Consider the following 7,345-nt stretch of genomic DNA (forward strand, 5'->3'; position numbering starts at 1 on the left):
TTAGAAATGAAAGTTTTGCAAATCTTTGGCCAAAATTATTGCTGCCAGCATTTGAAATTCTTGAGTTTGTCAAAATAGCAGATTATTACCCAAATGTTTCGATTGCGCTTCGAATCCACTTAACTATATATCTTCTAAAAGAAATTTTTTAGAGTTAAAATTATTGAAAAACTATTTGAGATCATCATCGCAAAAAAAGATTAAATAGTTTAATAATTTTATCTATTGAGAAAAATATATTAGAGAATGTTGGTGTATGCTTATTTTTAGTGATTCTGCATTTATAAATGCTCGTAGATAATATTTTGTATGAGCAACTAAGTTTTTAATATGAAATAAAATATTTTTTTATTTCAAACTTTATTAGATCCCTTGTTAAAAGTAATAAAAAGGTGTCATTTATAAGTAATTTTTCTTTTTACATAATTGATTTTTTTACTTGTACTTATTTACTAGGCCCTGGTTTGAAGCTTCGCCCCTACGCCTCCAAAATCTCAGGATCCGTCTTGGTTAACAGTATTTTATTATATGGTAGACAACAACTTCATACCAGATGGTAGAATTTAAGCAAATACTGTAAGGTATTTTATTACATAGTTTCTCATATTTTGAATTTGCCCCCAAATTCCATTCTTAGCCAACTAAGAGTAGTTTAAGATTCCCTCTAACTTCGTCGCCAGATTGAAGAAAATTAGGGATAGGATATGTTTTTTTTTCCTGCCACTTGCTCCACTCTTTCTTAACTCTAGTAGCTCAACGGGTGGGACTCAATCAAACTATTCTTCTAGAAACAATGGGATACACAACTTTTTTTGAATGAAGGTTGGAACAAGGACAGAAAAAGAAGCCAGACATCCCAGCCAGGCTGGCACCACTGCCTTGAAAGCGATTTCGGCAGACCGAGGTGCAATCTGTAACTCCAATCGCTCCCCAAGGTTAACACAGAAACCTTCGAGTTTTTTTCCAAAGCTGGAAACTGGTTGACGGGCGAGCGGCGCGCGAACGAGCGAGCGCGCGTGTGGTATAGTTGCTAAAAACCACTTAACACAATTTAAAGGCTTCTAAAGTCCAACTCTATATATACCCACTCAAAGGGTTATAAGTTTCCCATGTGGGATTGTAAAAGTGCTCTTGAGAGCAAAGTGGTTAAAGACAAATATACCCCACACTTTCAAACCCATTTTTATTCAACACACCAAAGTTTCAAAGCCATTTTTCTAACAGATATGTCCAACGTTACATAGATCGTCAAAAATAAAAGATTGACAAAATTCAGGGGCAGAGTGCCACCAGGTTAATCACGGGGATGAAGCTCCAAAGCATGCCAAAGAGTCAGCCGAGCGGTTTCCTTCCCTGTAAATGTGTAATTATTACCTCCATATTAGCGCAGTAGTGTAAAAATCTCGTCCCAGCTTGTCGGATCAGCCACGGGACCTTCGAAGAATGCTGTTTTAACATGCTTACCACAAAAGAGGAGTCTGATTCTATCCATAGTTGGTGCCACCCTTTTTCCCATGCAATTTCAATTGCGAAAATGACAGCCCCGAGCTCAGCAATATGCACAAAGGATTCACCAATGGGGAAGGCGAAACAGCCCTTTGGGAACCCTCTATGGTGTCGAAAAATGCCTCGTGAACCTGCCAAACCTGGTGAGCCTGATGCGGATCCATCTGTGTTGGCTTTGGTCCATCCCGCCGGTGGGGGACCCAGCGAACGATAATTATGTTCGGGGCAGGCCGCTGTCGAATGGTTCCGGGGTCAGCAAAATGTCTAGTCTCACGAACCGAGAGCCATAGCCGGGGTTTAGTAATTTGGATTGATATCGTTAAAAATAGCATGGTTCTGAGTTTTCCGGATCAGCCAAGGGCAAGTGATGATTGCCACTCTCCAAAGGTTCATCAAATGTCTAGGAATCCTTCGATGTTGCAAATCATTGAAGAAGTCGGCGAATGGGCCAGCAGGTGTTATCGTGGAATTGAAAAATTCTCCAGCACCAAACAAATCTTATTTCTAGATTTTGTTTCACACAAATCAATCTACTTAATCTTATAATTAATAAATTTTAATAACTTTTTTAATTGTAATATCCTTTCAAAAACCGAGCACACACATAGTATGCTTATCATGTGATTTTAATTTGTTTAATCCATTAATTTTCTCAATTAAGTACTTATAAAGCTAATTCCTTCTAAAGTTATTGAAAAAAATAATAATTTTGTCCTTATCTTATAAAACAGCTTAATTTTGTACATTCATAAACTTTTTTGTGAATTTTATTTTGATAATAGAAAATTTAATTTAATTTTATCATTTTCAAAATAATTTCGAATAAAAAGTTTCCACGGAATTTATTAGAAAATGATAAAATTGAACCAATATTTTAGGGCGATGATTAAAATTAAGCCTTTTTGTAAAATGAGATGGAAATTCCCAATAACCTCAAGATTAAAATTGAGGTTTTCCTAAAAATAATTTTGACCCATAGTAAAATTATATATGACTCGACAACACCACACGTAATCGATACCATCCTGATTAGGTTAATACGAGATTGAAATGAAATTTTTTGTGTTGGATTACGGTTTAATAATTTTGACACTACTTCGAAATTGACACGGCACGATCCCTATAGAAACTCAATAATTGCAACATGTAATATTTATTTTGTAATTTTGTATATTTTTTTTATTGGGATAAGTGTCAAATTTAACCATAACGCTTCAGTCAAGGTGCATATTTAGCTCCTAACATATGAAGTGATGCAAATAAAACCCTAATTTTTCCAAGCAAGACCAAGTTTAGCCAAGCTCTGTCGAAAATGCAAAAAAACTGGTTACTGTTATTTAATAATCACATCGTATCTTCCAAACAAGTTTGTCGTTAGATTGAAGCAGTTATATATATTTTTTATTTTTCTTATAACTATATTAATAACACTCTAAATATTTAAGAGAATTTGATAAAAAAAATTGTGATTAATTTATATGTAGCAGATTTAGTTTTTAGCATTTTAGCAGAATTTTTATAGTTTTGTTACTAATAAATTAATAAACTAAAGTGATAGTAAAATACTAATAAAACATGTTTTTTCTAATTTTCGGTAACGTATGACTCAAATTGATCTTACTATTAGAGTTAAATTTGCATAATTTCATACGTTAAGGTTAAATCGCAATAGAATTAAGAACGTTAGGGTTAAATTTAAGACTAATATTTGGCCCAAACTGTTACAGTGAGAGACACCATGTGTCACATGTCAAAAAGAAAATAACTTATTGGTAAATACTTGTGAACTTTTAAAAATTTAGAGAACAATTGAAATTTTGAGGTTATTGAAATTAATTATATAAAGATAGAATTGGACAAAAATATGAGGCTATTAAAGATAATTAGACAAAAATAGAAAGTTTAATTTAGAACTTTAAAACTTTAGTGGGTAGGTGAAGTTTGAGAGGAAGGGATGACATCACCTATATAACTGGACTTGCACCTTTACTCTTCTCAATCGCGGAATAACAATTACTGTTACCCAATGTTCATAGGTATCTCCTGTGTGAGATCTGAATAGTAGATAGCCCATATATCAATTATGGATACAGTTAGGATTAGGGTTTATCTTCTCCAGAAAGTGGCATAATAGAAATCAATACTTAGGATTAGGGTTTATCTTCTCTAGAAAGTTAGCATTCATCAATGCCTTTAGGATCTGATCTCTAACTGCTCTGTCATCGAGTAAATTTCCAAAGAGAATCAAGCTTAATTCTATAAAAACCCTTCCTCAAGAAAGAAGGGAGGAGCATCAAGTGATGGTCAGTATTTTGATCATATCTTAATAATTTTTTTTTGCAGGAAACTATTAACAAATCAAATTACTGCTTCATTGTAAATCTTTGCACTTTTTCTTTGTTGGGTTTCATGTTTTAATAGCAATTCTGAAGATATAATGAGTTTTTCAACTACTCTAGCTTATTATATGTGTTTACAAATGATCTATCATTATTAATTTTTCTTTAATTACTTGTTTTCTATAGTGGTTTTTAAAAAATGATTATGCCAAAAGGTGAGAATTTTAGGATTGTAATTGTGATTTCAATAGATTTATTGTCAAATTTGTTTGTTTGTGAGTGCCTTACATAAGTTGTCTCATGTGTTCTATAAGTTTGTTTTAAACTTGATATGCTCATTTTTGTTATCAGATGTTGCTCTCTAGTGTGTTTGTTTATATAACCTATCTAATGTGTGAGGATGATATGATTACTTGAAATTGAAACCGCAAGTTTGTTTCTGCTTCTTGTGTTATGATAAGTTTTTTTATACAAATCAAGATTGTTTGTTATTTGCTATGATGAAACTATGCTGCTAATGCTTGATCTGAATATTATGTAAATTTCAGCAGACAATTATTTTTGTTATAATTTCCTGCATTTTCAACTAGTTGAGATTGCGGCTTTGGGAGTAACTATTTTTAGCTTAATTTGCAATGGAGAAAATTGCAGAGTCCAAATCTGTGTTTGTTCATTTAGTAAAGCATTAGCTATTGTTCATTTTAGTTTGACAATGCTAGATGTTTCTCTCAAAATACTAATTTGTTGTTTGTAACAAATGATCAGGAAATTATTGGTGCCTGATTTTCTCAATTGGTATTATTGTTTTGCTTCAATTCAGTTGCCTACTTTTAGGCGGATTGATTCAACCGATGTACTTTTTTAAGCTTCTTCTGTATTATGGTTTGGTACTTTCGGGTAATCATTCATTGCATTTGTAATGACTATATTATCAGCTTTTTTAATTGTTTGATCAACACCGAATGAATTTAATTCCATTGAAGATCTTAATCTATTTCCATTGTTTCCAAGTAAAGAGATGGAATTTAGAGATTAGTATTTTTGAGGAATATATATGTGCTATGTTGCACGGAAACCGAATGCGGAAAATCTACGGAAGAAGAGTTCAACGGAGTATATAAAAATGTAACTTGCTAGAAAAGAAAAATGTCTCCGTTTGTACCGGAAATGGAAGGATGATTTGAGCCATATTAGGAATTCAATTCTTACATTGACTGGCTTTTTAGATACTTAATTAATTCCGATTAAGGAAAACTTATACACAATAATTAGTGATTCATCGAAGAAAGAGAAAGGAATTCTTGTTAGAATTTTTTAGATAATATTTTGGGTGTAGAAAGTGAAAGACACGCCAAATATATAAATAATTATGAACTTTTGAAAGTTCATGAGATTTTTGAGATTATTAAATACAATTGAACAATAATATGGATTATTGAATGTAATTGTATAAGATTATAAGGTTATTTAATGTAATTAGATTAGAATAGAGGGTAATTAGGTTGTTTTATGTATGATGCCTATTATTTGATATGAATTCAATATCCCATACAAATGGCCTGACCTACATAAATGCATGTTGTAAATGTGGTTGTGCATTAGACATTGATATCTCCAATCTTATGTGCTGTGGATTAGGGTTTACGTTCCACAAAAAGCGGCTCAACAGATCTGGCAGGCAACAAATAAAATCAAATCGAAATCAACATCAAAGAGGTAAAAAGAATCATTATTTTATAGATAGCTAGGGTTGTTAAGAACGGAAAAGATTCACAAAAATCTGAAAAACCTTAACTATGTGCAGGAAAAACAATGGTGAAGAAACATGAGAACAGCAAAGATCTTTCAGGCTTTCTCAAGAACAAAAAAAAGGATATTTTATCAGTGATTGATGAATGTTGCCGGCGAAAACAATCTCTTCTAACAGCGAGGATGATATGAGACTGCAAGTAAGTTTATGTTTAAATTACTAATTTCTTCTTTAAATATGCATTATTTAAAGAAAATCATTCTAGAGATCTTGTGTTGTTTAGATGCATTTTTGGTTGATTGATCCTACAAAACCATGGTGCTGTACCTAAAAATTAATATTGATCAATTTGTTTAGAGAAGCAGCAGCAACAGAGTACTTAATATCTAGAACACTCTTGGGTATTGTTATGAACCCCATCCCCCTCTAGGATATTTTGCTCAATGCCATTGCAGATGAGGCTGTTTTATGTCTGAAAATTCTTGATGCAAACACATTACCTTTAGAAATGTCAGCAGAAATCTCTCTCACTGCAAGGATAGTGGAGAAAGAAGTTTCTTTACAAATGTTCCGCCATAAAAAGTTTTCACTGACATATTGCGACATGTTCTAGGATCGTCAAGCTCAAGTGAAGCGCTAGTAATTCCCAGTTTTCCTCATCGAGTGTTCGGGAGTATGAGCATTGTCCCAAGAGCTGTGGATTTTGACTTGGGTGCACGTGAATTATGGGACTGGGATCCTTGCAAAAACGTCTCTGAAGATGACCAGACTATGTTGGCGTTTTCAAGAGGTTTTCCAGTGACGAAGGAAGTTACAACTCTTTTCACTGAGTTAATTGGTGTGGGTGTTGTTGATGTTAAGATGCAAAAAAAAATGCCACAAAATGAACAACCATTGTTTGGAAAAATGATCCTGGATAGATTTCTCTGTCCTATTGGGCGAAAGAACACCTCCATGAGTAATTTTTACATCAGCAGCAGCAACAGAGTAATTCAAAGCAGTAGTAGCAACAGCTAGATGAAGGGACTGCACTGCATTGGAAAAAGAGGCAGAATCAAATGGAAGGTAAAGAGAAAAAACACCAAATACAATGGATTCACTATATTGGGAATGTAAGATGTGCAAATGTTGATGAGGTTGCCAAAATAATAAAGACACTTAGAATGAACAAAGGTATAAATATTCCAAGTAATTGAGATTACATGCTTTGGTTGTACTTCAGTTTAGAGTTAATGTATCAATATTGCCCACTTTTTAATCATCTTGTCTAATCCATGGTTATCTCTGAATTTGAAGGTTGTTTCTATTTATTCAGTTCTTAGGACAACGTAATATGCTAGTTTTTGAAGAATCATTACAGTGTTTTCAGAATTTCCATTAAAACATAAAACCCAACAAAGCAAAAGTGCAAAGATTTACCATAAGGCTAACTGGATTGGTTAAGAAAAATAGGTGCCTACAAAAAAATTTAAGACAAAATCAAAATCCATGTGGGTTTGTTAGCAACAAAAAAAAAACAAAAACACATAAATAAATTTTATGAATGAAGAAAAAAAATATGATGTTAAAAAATTTATAATAATATTTAATATTGGTTTAAAGGTATTATATTAAAAAATAATTATAATTTGAAAAAATTAATAATACATTTTTTCAAGTATATTAATTTCGGTGTATATGTAGTTCCAAAACTTCTTTAAAATTAATTAGATTAAATTTGAAACTAAAAGATAAATTTTTTTTATGTATA

The 7,345-nt window shown here is 32.4% G+C and overlaps 1 long non-coding RNA gene across 1 annotated transcript; it reads left to right on the forward strand.

The window, feature by feature from the left end:
* Positions 1-3,717: 3,717 nt before the first annotated feature.
* LOC136232487 (uncharacterized) lies at positions 3,718-5,975 on the forward strand. Its single transcript, XR_010690508.1, has 3 exons — positions 3,718-3,809; positions 5,484-5,561; positions 5,650-5,975. It is a non-coding gene; the product is annotated as an uncharacterized lncRNA (long non-coding RNA).
* Positions 5,976-7,345: the final 1,370 nt, after the last annotated feature.

Source organism: Euphorbia lathyris, chromosome 6 (assembly GCF_963576675.1).
Source record: "Euphorbia lathyris chromosome 6, ddEupLath1.1, whole genome shotgun sequence".
Classification (NCBI taxonomy): domain Eukaryota; kingdom Viridiplantae; phylum Streptophyta; class Magnoliopsida; order Malpighiales; family Euphorbiaceae; genus Euphorbia; species Euphorbia lathyris.